At 36.6% G+C, this 15,087-nt stretch overlaps 1 non-coding gene across 1 annotated transcript; it reads right to left on the minus strand.

The window, feature by feature from the left end:
• Nucleotides 1-4,263: 4,263 nt before the first annotated feature.
• LOC129692165 (small nucleolar RNA SNORA17) lies at nucleotides 4,264-4,398 on the minus strand. The gene has a single exon (XR_008722643.1). It is a non-coding gene; the product is annotated as a small nucleolar RNA SNORA17 (small nucleolar RNA).
• Nucleotides 4,399-15,087: the final 10,689 nt, after the last annotated feature.

Here is a 15,087-nt window from a genome sequence, read left to right on the forward strand (position 1 = left end):
TCCCAGCCCAGACTTAGTCTTTAAAATATGTCCAACTATGTTGTTGCTTCTCCTTTCTCGATGCTCATCTCCTTATTCCTTCTTCTTTCCTCTTCTCTTTTTTTCTTTCTCCTCCTTTCTTTATCTCTCTGTTTCTATCTCTGTCTCTCTATGTCTCTGTCTCTTTGGCTCTATAGGAAAATGTAAAATATAACTGAATAAGTATGAGTCCAAGTATGTCTGCCTAATTCCTGAATTTCATGAAAAAGGCATTAAACTTTTTTTCATATTTTGATATTTATCAGGTACTTGTAAGTACTATAAATTGACTGTAGAAATTTTTATCAGTGATTATTTGAAGGAACATTTATTTGAAAATTAATTTTAAATAATTATGGAATACCTTTTCTTCATGTAAAGAATAAGTCATATATTAGTTCAATGAAAGACAAATCTTCATTGCTAGAAAAGTCCAGCTAATAATAAATGCTACCATTAAACATCTATAGATAGATGTTTCTAAATTTATTTTGGAACAAATACATAAATATATAAACATGATTATGTATAATGTAATTATGTGCACAGAGAAGGAGTAGATTTTGATAGATATTAGAGAAATATACAAATACTACTGTAGAGTTGATGAGCTTTCTTAGTAAATATTTATTGTCCTCAGTGTTTAAAAAAATGTTTTGATTTTATATGAATATATACAATCCCCCTTTACTTTGGTTTTAGAGACAGAGTTTCTCTATGTAGACCAAGCTGCTCAAAAATTCAGTAAATGCTTCTACCTCAGTCTGAGTTCTTCTTTTTCCATTTTTTAAAATTTATTTATTTTTATTATTAGTTACATTTTATTAACTTTGTATCCCAGCTGTATCCTACTCCCTCATTCCCTCCCAATCCCACCTTCCCTAGCTCATCTCCTCCTTGCCCCTTTCCAAGTCCACTGATCGGGGAGGATCTCCTCCCCTTTCATCTGACCCTGTTTTATCAGGTATCTTCAGGCCTGGCTGCAAAGTCCTTCTCTGTGGCCTAGCAGGACTGCTCCTCCCTAGGGGGTTGAGGAGGTCAAAGAGCCCGCCATTGAGTTCATGTCAGAAATAGTCCCTGTTCCCCTTTCTAGGGAACACACTTGGATACTGAGCTACCATGGGCTACGTCTGAGCAGAGGTTTTAGGTTATATCCATACATGGTCCTTGGTTGAAGAAACAGTCTCATGTAAGACAGCTGTGCCCAGATATATTTGGTCCTTGTGGAGCTCCTGTCCTCTCCAGGTCATATTAACTCCCCCTTCTTTCTCATAAAAGACCCCTGTGCCCTGATATATTTTGTCCTTGTGGAGCTCCTGTCCTCTCCAGGTCATATTAACTCCCCCTTCTTTCATATGATTCCTTAGCAGTGTATCAAAGCAGATACTGAGACTCATAACCAAACCTTCAGCAGAGTGCAGGGAATCAGTCTGAGTTCTTGAACTAGAGGTGTGTGCTACTACATCAAGTAGAGAGAATTTTAAGATTCTTAATTTCAAGGATGGAGAGATGGCTCAGAGGTTAAGAGCAATGCCTACTCTTTCAGGGCAGCTGAATTTAATTTCTAGCACCCACAAAACTGTCTGTAGCTTCTGTTCGAGGATTCCCAACACCTTCACACAGGCATACATGAAGGCAAATAACAAAACACATAAGTAAATAAATAAATATATAAATAAATAGATTTAAAAATTATTTTTAAATTTATTATTATTATTATTTATTACAATTTATTCCCTTTGTAGTCCTGCTGAAACCCCCTCCTTTGTCTAGTCTTGGCCCTTCTGTCCCTCCTTTCCCCCCCCCCCACCATGTTCCTCCCTTAGTCCACTGATAGAGGAGGTCCTTCTTCCCTTCTATTTGACCGTAGCCTATCAGGTCTCCTCAGGACTGTCTAGATCCTTTTTCTCTGTGGCCTAGTTAAGCCACCTTACCAAGGAGAGGTGATCAAAGAACAGGCAACTGAATTCATGGCAGTGATTGGCCCTTCTCGCCTTATTAGGGATTTTTTAAATTTCTCATTCTATTGATAACAGTAGCACCGATTAACAGATATTTCAATGTTTCCTCATTCCTGTTAGCAGTACTTGTTATTTATTTCAAACTTTGTAGAACATATGTAACTAATTTTCATTTACTGATTTCTATTTTTATCCCTCACTATTTATTTTTCCCTTAGTTTACATATTACCATGTCTGTAGCTTTGGATTATGTAGGTTATTTATAACCTTTCTTTTTTACTCTTCAGTAAAAATTTATAATTTACTACTTTCATAAAATTTCAGGCTTTTGAAAATTAGTCAAACATATAAATTTGTTTGCAAATTAATAGTGAACTTGTAATTAGAAAAAATATTTGGTAACTTTTTATCCTATGAATTTAGTGAGACACGCCCTGTGGCCAATATTATATTCAGAAATTATAAAATATACATATGTTCTTACATATAGTCAGTATTCCTTGATATTTTCTGTTTTGCGAATATAGTGATTACACATACACGAACATGCACACACACATATATAACATTTTACTGGGGAATAAATCATATATTTTCTTCATTCTGATAGTAATTAATGAATTGATTATTAGTTTAATGAAATGCAAGTCTTAATTGCGTATATGTACTGGTGTAATATTAGTCAGCCTTAAAAAAAGCATTTTGGAAAAATATTTTAAAATAACCATTCACTTTTGAGAATTATTGTTCTTATTTTACTTGTGATAGATACTCATATATTTACGTTGTTTGATATTTATGTATGTCATACATATATAATAGTTTATAGTATATAATAGTTTATAATATAGTTTATGTAACAGTTTATAATAGAAATAAATTATAATATTAAACTGAAGAATATAAAATGTCATTTTCTGAGTGAAAACTCTCCCTAATTTTTAATCAAATTATAATTGTGAAATATGAACAAGTATATTCTCCCAACCATGTTTAGTGATATTTTCATTTATGTTATGAGGTTTTTTTATACTTTGTATTGGTTCTTTGTGAATTTCACGTCATGTAACCCCAATCACACTCATCTCCCCTTCGCCTCATACCCACACTCCTTGTAACCTCCTTCCGAACAGTGAAAAAAAGATCTCTGTGGAATCTATAGTGTGCCACAGTGTGTCCCACAGTGTACTGCTTTGCCCACACTTCTCTGCCCACGCCTCAGCCATCAAAGTCAGCTCCACGCTGCTGCCCAGGTGAGATACAGGACCTGCTCTCCCAAGTGCTGCAGCTGTTGAGGTTGTAGAGACAGCTCTCCTGCGCTCGGGACCCCAGGGCCAGGTTTCTTGCCTGCCAGAGGTGGTGAGGAGCAAGGCAGGAGGAGAGTATCTCTCTCTTGTCCATGTCTCCACTTGGGAGACAAGTGATAGGGCCAGGTCATGCACACTCCTATGCTTCGGGTCCAGCTCACTGGCAACACCAGCAACGTGTCCCCCAGCCCTCTCTCCCAAATATACTGCTGCTGGCTACGGCCAGAGTCAGCTCTCCTGCTCTCATGACCCCACAACCAGCTCTCCCACAATGCCCAGGTGAGGGGTGGAGCCAGTTTTCCACTGCCTCAAAAATCAGTATGTCCTTGGGTGGCAGCCCAGATCCGGGACATCTGCCCGGGTGTTCGCGGTATCAGCCCCTGCTGCTACAGGTCATCCTTGGCAGCACGGTCAAGGACCCTGCCATGGTCCCGGGTGGCATCATGGCTACTCACATCAGACTGTTCCTCAGAGTTTCCAGTTCTGCCTCTCTCCATTGTGGGCAAATCCTTCTGTTTCTCTTTTTTTCTTCCTTTTCTCCACCACGTACTTGCTCCTCTTATTGTCTCATTGTCTGGGGTTGTCTCAGGCGTGCTACACCCTGCTCCTTCCTTTATGGGGCTTGGGCAGGGGTCATTTCACGGATGGTCTGTCCCCCATCGCCTGCTCAGGCCTGTGCATTGCAGGACTGGTTGCCTCAGGCTAGCTCCCTGTCCAGATCCCAAGGCACCAGTTTGGTCGTCATCTTGGGCTTGTTGCTTGTCAGTCCTTCCCTAGTGGCCCCATGTGAAGTTTGGGCTTACTCCCGCCGAGGACCTTCAGTTCCATGGGCGGTGCTTTTTGTCTCAGGCTTTCTCTGGTCCTGGGAGCCACCAGGGCCTGCAGGACCCTGTACTCCTGGACATCTCAGGCAGAGCTCCCTGTGTGAGACTTCAGTGCTGACTGGTGGTAGTCTCAGTATCGCTTGTTTTCAGGAATTGTTAGGTTATTTTTAATCATGCAAATGTTCATAGGTCAGAACATGGAGCTTGGACATAACCTCTCTCCTCTCTGCCACCTACTCACGCACATGCGACACAGCAGCCGCACCAGCAGCGCTTCTAGTGGCATGGTTATATAGTGAGCTTTACAGAAATGAAACTATAAAGGAATATATTAGACATTTACTGAGTTCCCAGGGAAATGAGTAGCACCATAATGATATTTTCAACATACTAGATCACTAAAACAAACAAACAAACAAAAAACAAACAAACAGTGGCTCACTAAAAGACGTGTGTGCAATGTACAATGCACACGTCAACAATAGGAAATACAAGTTTAACTTGCATTAGCCTTACTGTTAAAATACCGGACAATCAAATGCAGTCAATCAAGTTCTCAATCTCTTCACGTACTAATTTTTGTGATTTAAATACTGTATCATTTAAATACTGTATCAGGAGTTTTGACATTGATCAATAGAGTTCTGATAAGTTGATAGAATACTGACTGCTTATTATCCAGTCACAAGCTTGAGATTTAATTAACTTTTGGTTGTTTTCTGGAGATAGATTTAGAGGTGCATTTCATCATGCTAAACACATCTCTGCAGTGTGTATATATGACCCAAAAGCCAGAGCTTTTATTACAGTATTTTTTAAATGTCTGCCATTTTTGAGGTAGACTTCGATTCAGGATTTAGAAATATTTTAAATCCATTTTTTTTCTGGTTGTTTTTTAAGGAAAGTCTAAGCATTCAGATTTCAGCACTAAAGCCATTAATGTATTTCTGCCTAACTTTCCAGTGTAACATGGAGATGGGGAATAAAAGTAAATGTTAAGAATAACTGACAAAAAGTGGCCAAGCTCTGTTGGTGGCTGATTACCAATAGCTGTGCCCACAGAAAAAGTGTTAGAGTTTCAGACCATGGACACATTTTAATTGTTCATAAAGGTTACAAAATAAACAGCTAAGAGAACTGATGCTCATTCCATTAAAAAAAAATACTGTATCAGTTTACTGTACTGACATGTTTCTGAGTATAACAAAAAACAGGTGTTTATCCTGATGCTTTAGTAAACATATCTAGAAAAAGTCAATGTGAGGTTACAGTTAATAGCAAAGCAGTATTTCAGACCCAGGGAGTGTAAGATAAATAAGACCCTGAAATGATGTTCAGCTATCTTTTCTGTGAGTCAGTGCTGAGTTTTCATACAGAGACAAGAGAGAAGGAAAGAACCATGACTTTTTGATAATATGGCTTTTTGTTAGATATTCAGGTTGTAAATCATAAAGGAAATTTCTACAATCCTTAAAGTTCTTTTAAAAATGTCTCACTATGACGCCAAGTCAGTTTAGGGAAAGTTCCCCTGCATCCCTAATGCGCCGACGAGCACCATGCCACCTGTCATAGAAATGTCAACTGATTCTCTACAACCATATATTCTTATTTGCAAAAACATTGTTTTTTAGCTTAGAGTGGCATTGAAGCCAGAGATACACAATGAAAAGACATGTGAACACTTCTTTTAGTCTACAAAATGGTTTAAAAGCAGTCTGTCAGTTTGGCTGGCATGTTTAGATTTTCAACGTTATAAATCTTACCTTCCTTTCTCAAATAAACAAAACAATTAGCAAAAACAGGAAAGTCACAAGCCATTTAATACTCATAAAAGCTTCTCGTTATCTAGCTTTAAAACTGGGCAGCTGAAGTAAAAACCCATCTTGCTTTTAGAGTAATTGCAGTTTAAATGTGAGCACAGGGCAGAACAACCCCAGTAATTAACCACCTTGCTTTTAGAGCACCTTTCATCACTGTGTATCTTTGAAGCAGAACTAAAAGGAAATAAAATGACTTTCAGTACAGCAACTATTTTTTTTTCTCTCAAGCAGTTTGTTCCAATTACATGCAGAACACAGAACATCCAACAAACTGGTGTTTTCATGTTCTTTTAATGCAGCAAAAGGTGGTTCTGTTTGTTGGCTTTTACATTCTCTTTGATTTATTGTTATAAGTTGTTTGCACAAAGCATGTACATGTGTAGGTGTTTTGCAGATTTGGTTATATTGGTTGTTACTAGTTGAGAACTGATTTACTTGAGTATAAACTTTTTTACCAAGTGATTAAAAATTTATTGCTACAAATCACAACCTCTACAAATAATGAAGTATTGTGTCTTGGTTGTCACTTATGTGAACCTGAAAGAGTTGGATAAACGGGATGAGGCCATACTCTCATCCTTGACTGGGTGAATGATTCCTAAACATCATGCTGTACACTAGCTCAATTGTCACGTGTTCTGCCGAACAGTACTGTTTCAAACCATGGCCTCCACATTAATGACTATGAGTCCAAATAAGCCTACAAAATACATCATATTAAAAGTCACTACAAGCTGGGAGCTGTGGTGCATACCTTTAATCTCAGAATTTAGGGACATAGAGGCAGGCTGCCTCTGAGTTCTAAGACAGACTGTTCTACATATACGGCTACATAGAACCATAAAACCAGCACAACAATGCAGCAACAGGAAAAACAAGCAAACAGTCACTACAATTGTTGATTGCAGTGCTTTTGAGTTACATATAAAACATCTATGTTTTCCTTGCTACAAACTGTATTTACAATATGTTAAAACTAAATCAGTAAATAAATATTTAGATTTTTGAACTAGCATTGATATTCATTCTATGATCATTAAATATTATTAGAACAATTGTCAAGTAAAAAGATGTGTTATTGTTTGATATTGAAAATTATTTTCTGAGAAAATTCTTATTGAAGAACAAAAAATTTTATAAAATACATTTCCTCAAATAAAATATTAACACATAACTTGAATATTTTTTATTCTAATATACTCTGACCAGAGAAAGAGTTAAATATCTAAATTTTACTTGCTATTTTATCGATATCAGATATGATTTATTTCCCATAGCACAGCTTAATAACAACTTTTTGCTTAGAAAACAAAGAACCAAATATTCAGTCTTTAGCCTCATTTCATCCCCCACCCAAATTCTGAGTCTCATTGTCCAGTATCTAAATATGTATGCTTTCTGCCTTATATACTCACAGACACTTCAGTATTTTATCTTGCACCACAAAACATGATTTAGTGCCTAATAAGGGGAGCAGGGACTGTCTCTGACATGGACTCAATGATCTGCTCTTTTATCCTCTGGCAAGGTGGCCTAACTAGGCCACAGAGAAAGAGGATCTAGGCAGTCCTGATCAGACCTGATAAGCTACGGTCAGATAGTAGGGGAGGAGGTTCTCCCCTATCAGTGGACTAAGGGAGGGGCATAGTAGAGGAGAAGAGGAAGGGAGAGTGGGACTCAGAGGAGATGAGGGAGGGGGCTACAGCTGGAATACAAAGTGAATAAATTCTAATAAATAATAATAATATTTTAAAAAAAGAATATGCTACAAAGACTTTCTGATTTTACTAACACATTTTCACTATCTAAAGGCAAACAACCACTTTAAATGTTCAGAGTTGAAGAGACTGCTCAGAAGGGTTGAATTTGGACAAAGGGAAATTCATTGTTGTTGATAAATTTAAAAAGCCAACAGCAAAACTCCAATACTTTCTATCGATTACTATTAGGCAGATGAAGAGTTGGGAAACAAACAACTTTGAGGATCTCAGTAGATTTACAAAATTTTCAAACTATGAAAAAATGAAAAAATAATCTATTGTTCTTATAGTATTTATTGTTTCTATGCTGTTAGGCAAAACTAAAGTAATCTTTAAATTCCTATGAAGATGTAAAGGACTTTGAAAATCTGGTTTTCAGTAAAACAGTCCATCAGATGCTTCTGTTATTTCTACCTGCTGAGAACAAAGCACACAATAGTAAACTAGATTGAGGGCCCAAAGATTTTATTTCAGTTGGTCTTTGTCTGTATTCAGTCAGCCTTTGTCAGTCTGAGCTGAGTCTCCTTCCTTCCATCTAAGTTTTCTCATATGACTGAGAAGTCCTTTGTAATTCCTATAGTATTTTTTAATGAAATAAAATATGTAATAATAATTTCAGGGAATGCCTATCAATTAGGTTGTATTTGATAGACAGTATATCATATGTGTTTGTTGTTCTCATGTTGCCTATCAACAGATGCTATTTTGTGTTTTATATGCATAGGTGGATTAATTTTCAGTTACAAAAAATGAAACATTACTTGTTACTTGTTATGCATATTTTTATAATTAAAAATATATTTGAATGCTAGTTTATAAATAGGTATAAAATTAAAGTTTAAAAGGAAACCTCTTATATTTATCACTAGCTAAAGTCTTTGTATAGAAACTGTAGGTGAGCTTTAATTTTTAATTTTTTAATTTTTAAAAGATATGTATTATTTTTTATTTATCTATAATTTGGTGGGATTTTTGTTTTGTTTTAGACAGAACATTGGTATCTAGCCTACATCATACTTATTATTCCATCACAAAATTTCTAGTTCTGAGATGTCAGACATGTACAATTATTACTAGCTATGTGTGGCTAATTTGCTGTTAATGCCATATTTATTATTCTCTGGTGGAGTATTTTTTAAATATTAAATAAACCACAGTGAAAGGAAATTGAGCACAGAAAAAAAAAAGAATTGAGAATATTGTAGTGATATACATACCCATGCGTTTCTTAGATTTTGGGAAATACTTTGTGTTTCAAGAATGAGAAAGAATTTTTAAAATTTTCTAGAAAAGCCTTTGCCTTTTCTAAAAACACCTAGTTATTGTTTTCCTGGAAGTAAAACTTAATGAGGCATTCTAATAGGAATGTGTACTTGCCTAAAAACAAATCAAACTGTGCACTGTGAAGGTTCAGGTCATGGATTTTAGCAGGGAATAAGGACTCTAATAGAGCCTGCTCAAGTTATAATCTGAGAAAAACTGGCTCCATCCTGCCTGTGTCCTTAGAACTCACGTGGGGTTGAATTAAAATTTAGTGGCCTAGTTTATTTGTCCAAGGAAATTTCAAAGCAGGGCATATTGAAGCTGTGTTAGGATTATTTTCTACTGATTTATTTCAGAACAACAGTGGGAAAGAGATATGACTGAATCAGCAAGAAGACACTCCAAAATGTAATTACTAAGAGAAAAAGTGTGTGAGAAACTTAAAATAGTGAACAAGAGTAGAACAAAAGGCAAAACAGTGGTAATTAGAATGATGAGTACGATTAAAAGGAAGCATTCTTCTCAGCGATGGGAATATAGGAAAGGGGCCTCCTGGACAAGACCACATGCTTCCAAGGCCCCTACCTGAGACAACACAGTTGGTTTGAAAACAGAGACCTGAAACAGTTTGCTGAAGGGAATACCTGCTCTGCAATTGTGCTCCGAGTGGGCAGAGTCCATCCTAAAGTTGTGGTAAAACCTGGCAGTGTTGCTCAAGGTCTGATTTTGCAGGCATTAAAGATGCTGTGGCAAACAGCCTGTAGCAGGGATGAAATCTGTAAGGGAACTGTCAGTGAAGTCTGTAAGATAGTGATCATGGATAACTTTTAATACACTTCCTCATGTTGTAGTGATCCCCATAATGATCCCCAGTCATAAAATTATTTTTGCTGCCACTTTGTAACTGTAATTTCACTACTGTTATGAATCATTATACAAATATCTGGGTCACTTCTTGTTCATGTTCATTCTAAGATACCTTACTGTTGTTGTAGTTGTATTAAGACAGCAAGCCAGACATCCTGACTCATTAGCAGTGTTACTCAACCTTCCCAATGCTGAGACACTCTAACACAGTGCTTCGTGTTCTGGCCTCCAACCACACCATTATTTTGCTGCTACTTCATAACTGTGCATATGCTACTGTTATGAATTGTAATGTGGCAACCCACAGGTTGGGAGCTGCTTCGTTTGAACATCATATTGAAATATTCTTTTTGGCCTACTAGCTGGATAACAAAACATCATACAAGCCTAAAGTGTCACATGCTGTAAGTTGTCCAAGTTAGCATTTCTCTTTTAAAAAAAATATTTATTTTTTTATTGATATGAGTGTTTTTCCTGCAGTTATTTGCACCAAGTGTACATGTAGTGCCTGTGGAAGACAGAAGAGGAAAAAGAAGTAGGATTTTTCAACTATCAGTTTTTAATGGTTGTGAGCAGTCAGATGGATATAGAGATCACTGATGTTTTTCTGTGAAAAAAAAATTTTCTTTCTGCTTCATGAAATACAACATTTAGATAGGACATTCAATTGCAGAAATTTTTTCAGCTCTATTTGAATATATTTTATCTGAAGTAAATATTCTTTACTTGAGTTGTCTTGAATTTACCTAGGTATAATTTTATAACAAAAATATTTGTTTCCTTTAATCTAAATACTGATTAACTTCACTCATATTTTGGGTTTTGCTTCAGGGTTAATAAGTTCTCTCAATTTTTTTCTCCATAATCTTCATTTTAAAAGTACTTAGTCAAAGTAGCTACTTCTTATTGAATACTGTTTTGAGAACAGAGATTCCCAAAGTAGATCAGTATTGTTAAGCACTTGCCATGGAAGCTAAAGTGCAGTTTAGCTTACTCTAGTCTCTAGGCATTTTGACTTACTTTTAACGTTTTCCAGAACAGATCCAGTAATGACTGATATTCTCTGCCAAGAAGACTACATATCGCAGGCTATTGTGACATCATTTTTTAAACTTTGCGTGATTTCATATGTGCAATATTCTCCCCAGGTGTTGCTTATCCGTTTCCAGCTTGTTGATGCATTCTGTGAAACCATGCTCTTTCACCATTTTCTACGGACATGATATGATCTCACTAATCATTACATGGTGGTGCTCTCTTACCTTCATAGATAACTGAAAATGGAGTGGCTCATGAGTCAGAAGAGTCAATAAAATCCACTGCCTAAAGCTAACCAGAAAACAAACAACTAAACAATGTCTTCCTTTTAAATTAAAAAAGAATGAAAATGGTACAGAACATTGCTTTGCTTGTGCTGTGAGGCTGTCTCAATACACTTATCTAGGGATCTGAATTTAGGTCATCAGTACCCAACTAAAAAGGGCCACAGGGTGGCACATTTCTAGAATCGGGATAAGCAGGGACAGGAGGCTTACCAAAGTTTGTTCATCAGCTAATTGAGCTGAATCTGAGATCTAAATGTACACAAAGACCCTGGATGAGGAGAGACAGCTGAACATAGACAGGGTTATAAATACTTTTAATACTGCACTGTCTGATGATGATATTTTCTAACAAATTATATTTTTTTTGCGTATACAGCAATACCCTTTTGAAAAGATTTTAGTTAACACATAAACAGTCATTAAACTAGTAGTATCTATTTACATGAAATGTTTTTTTTTTTCTGCAGGAAAAATGTTTTCAATGTCTTTGTGTATAAAATCATACAATGAAAATAGGAAAATATATAACATGACTAACAATAGAAGACACAATATCAGTCTCTTGTCTTTACCCATTCATGTCCACATGGGCAAACACTCCTCCACTAACATGTTCATGCACAAGACACATTTATTTAAACACGTGCGGGGTGAGTGGAGGGGAGAGACTCATTCTGAAATTTGGGCTGGACTAGGATGTGTACTGCAGCTCAGGCACGCTTTCTATTAGCATTACACCTGTGCTGTCCCATGTGTGCGAAGAGGACAGATGTGTGCCTTCAATCAGGTTTTATTTTATCAAATAATGAGTTTATTTTAATGTAATCTTAGAAAATTAAATATACACTCAGAGGTAACTATACATAGACTTGTTCACTTGGATAAATATCTCTGATATCGGCTTTACTCGGCTTCCAGACCCCCCCCCCCTTTTTGCTTTGTGGAGGTCCTTTGGTCAGTGTGCAAGAGTGATATATGTTTCCTTATCACAATAAAAGCCTTTCTTCAACTGCTGATTTTGTCTCCCCCTGCTTGCTGCATTCTAGATTTCTCTACTGCAACCTGTTAAGCTCAAGATTTTTGTGCCTGTTAATTCTTTAACTGACAGAAAAAAAAAAAGAACTTAATTAAGACCCCTAGAAGATAGCATGTTTAGGACCTCATCTCAGGATTGGTTCTGAGGTCCATCAACTCATCAAGTTGCTTCCTTTCTCAAATGGCACCCTCTTAAGAATACACACTGTCACAAAGGCCTATCTTATGTTTTGAATCTTTACCATTGGTTATGTTTTACCCCTTATACCGACTCCAACCCCCAAGATACTCAGACTTCTGTCTCTACCTCTTTGCCTATTTTGACAGCTCAAAGAAGCTAGAGTGGTTGGCACCATCAGATCCATAGCAGCAGTTATTGTTAATTCTTAGAAAGGGGATTGATGGACCAGAGGTAGGCAGACAGAGGACACGACCAGAGAAGAAGGCCATACATATAGTATAAAGATAGCAAACTTCCAGGAAGGCTGACTTCTTCCTAATCCTTCTGACCTGAAACAAAAGCCTGACAGCTTCAAGCAAAGGCCTTAGGTTTTTCCACCTGTCAGTAGGCCTCCTTCTGAGGGATCAGTTCAACAAGTGCAAAATAGTTGTGGGTCAATCAATCTTTCTTCAAGTTGACAAGCCTTTCCTCAATTAGAGGAGAAAGACCCTCAAAGACTTTATTTCAGCCCTCAAGAATAGAGTTGGCACCCACTTGGAGGCTGAGCAGCCTATGGGCTTCCTCTGAGCAGGGGGTCTAAGTCCTGTCCATGCATGGTCCTTGGTTGGAGATTCGATCTCTGCAGCCTGTTCCCCAACTCGTCTGGGCCCAAAGCTAAAGCTCTGTTGGTCTCCTTATGGAGTTCCTGTCCCCTCCCAGTCTTCTTATCTCCCTCTTCATCTGTAAGGTTTCTGGCACTCTGCCCAAAGTTTGGCTATGCATCTCAGTATCTCCTTCGATACCCTGGTGAGTAAGAGTCTTTCAGAGGTCCTTGTTTGGAGTATCAAACAGTGATTCTTCATGAAACACAGAGCAATAGCTCCAGAAGTCTTTTATAGATTTCAAACTACAAATAGTTAGATTTGTAGAATGAGTCATAAACACAGAGTATTCATTGAATTGTTTTATGGTTTGATATGCAAGTTGTTGCTACCTCTGTGTGTTTCCTCTACTGAGAGAAGAACTTTACAGACTGTTTGGTGTGTTTAAAGGCCAGTGTGGAATTAGTTGTAGTGACAAGCTTAATGGACTTTTCTAGAGTTTTAAAGGTCATAAGGTCACATAACTAATTCATTAACTTATTTCCCCAAACTGTGCACCTAAGTGCATGCTCCTTCTGGCTATCAGATTGCTATTAGAGACTTGTTGAAAGTCAAGAGGAAGAGTAACTGAATCACAGGTGGCTTTTGAATTTATGTTCCTCTCTGATGAAAGCTCTACAGGCTGTCTGTATAGCAACAAGTTGTACCTAAAACATCCACAGAAGATGATTCCAATTGTTTGAAAGTCAGGCTTTGTCATTTATTTGGCATTCTTCCAGCCTATTGTTAGGAACAGATTAGTCCTATGATATTAATTCATAAAAGTTAATTTGAATAATTCTCTTGCTAATTTATTCATAAAACAGAAAGATGGCAATAATGAATTCAGCTTAGTGTTTTCCACATGTCATTTGACTCTTTGATGTGTTAAGAAATAATGATAAAAATGGATAAATATTCATCTAGTGTTTTAAAAATCTGTTTGATACATACTGACAATTCTGATTATTTTTAAAACTTTACCAAGAAATGTGTTCATACTTAGATAATTCAAGCAGAAATTGAAAATACTATATAAATGTCTCAAAGTCTATACTTTTTCCAAAATATGAGAATCAAATTTATAATCTAAAAACTACCATAATTGTTAGGAAACCTAGAAAAAAATAATTAGAATAAGCTAGAAAATTTATATTGAACACCAAAAATTACTTAAATAAATAGAGAGAAGATTGTGTTTAATTTTAGCTTCCAGGTTTATTTACTTAAAATTGTAAAATAATAAACTTCATAATAAAGTGATTTCCTTTTACTCATGTTAATTTAATATATAGAGAGACAAATGTGGCAATATGATTTATATAATAGGTTTTTGAAAAGTGAAAGTAGTATTTATACCTGTCATTACTGTGAAACATTTTCTGTGGTTTCCATGACAAATATTGCTATTGGTTACTTTGAAGTGATAGTAACGTCAGTTATCATATGTCACTTTTAGAGGACCCTGACAGCCGGATTCTGGCAGGCAGATTTTATGGGGAGTGACATCTTTCTGGTAGAACTGTGATGCAGATTCACCAACAAGTGCCATAGCATTTTGTCCTCTCAGTGGGAGGGGCCACTGTCCATTGCACCTCTTCACTACATTTGTCCCACAGACACCTCTTTAGTAACAGAAGAACAAAGGGACTTTTTGACACCCCAGAGCATCTTTCAGCTCATGAGTCATCTCTTAACTATCAGATCAGTCAAACTAGCTCCACTGCTTCTTATCCCTCTAACAGAAATATCCTATAGCTCAGAATTCTCATGCTCTATCACATCCTAACATTTCCCATTCTTTCTTATAAGCCAAAAGAATTGAAGTGAGCATGTGAAGATGTTGAATTATCAGTTATTCTATTTCAACTCTGGTTAACTTTTTAAACTTAGACTTCAGTTTTATTGAGTACATGGTAATTGTAATTTCCAGGTGTGACAAAAGAATCATGCCAGTCAATGCCAATTTATAATTTATGTATTCCACATACCTGTACATACTCCTTATTAAAATTTTGTTTCAAAGTCTGTTGAGAACTGAGAAAATGAACATAGTCTGAAAGAAGACAACTAATTTCCCACTAGCCATTTTCCAACCTCCTTCC

This window comes from Psammomys obesus, unplaced genomic scaffold, assembly GCF_907164565.1.
Source record: "Psammomys obesus unplaced genomic scaffold, mPsaObe1.curated_primary_1811, whole genome shotgun sequence".
Classification (NCBI taxonomy): domain Eukaryota; kingdom Metazoa; phylum Chordata; class Mammalia; order Rodentia; family Muridae; genus Psammomys; species Psammomys obesus.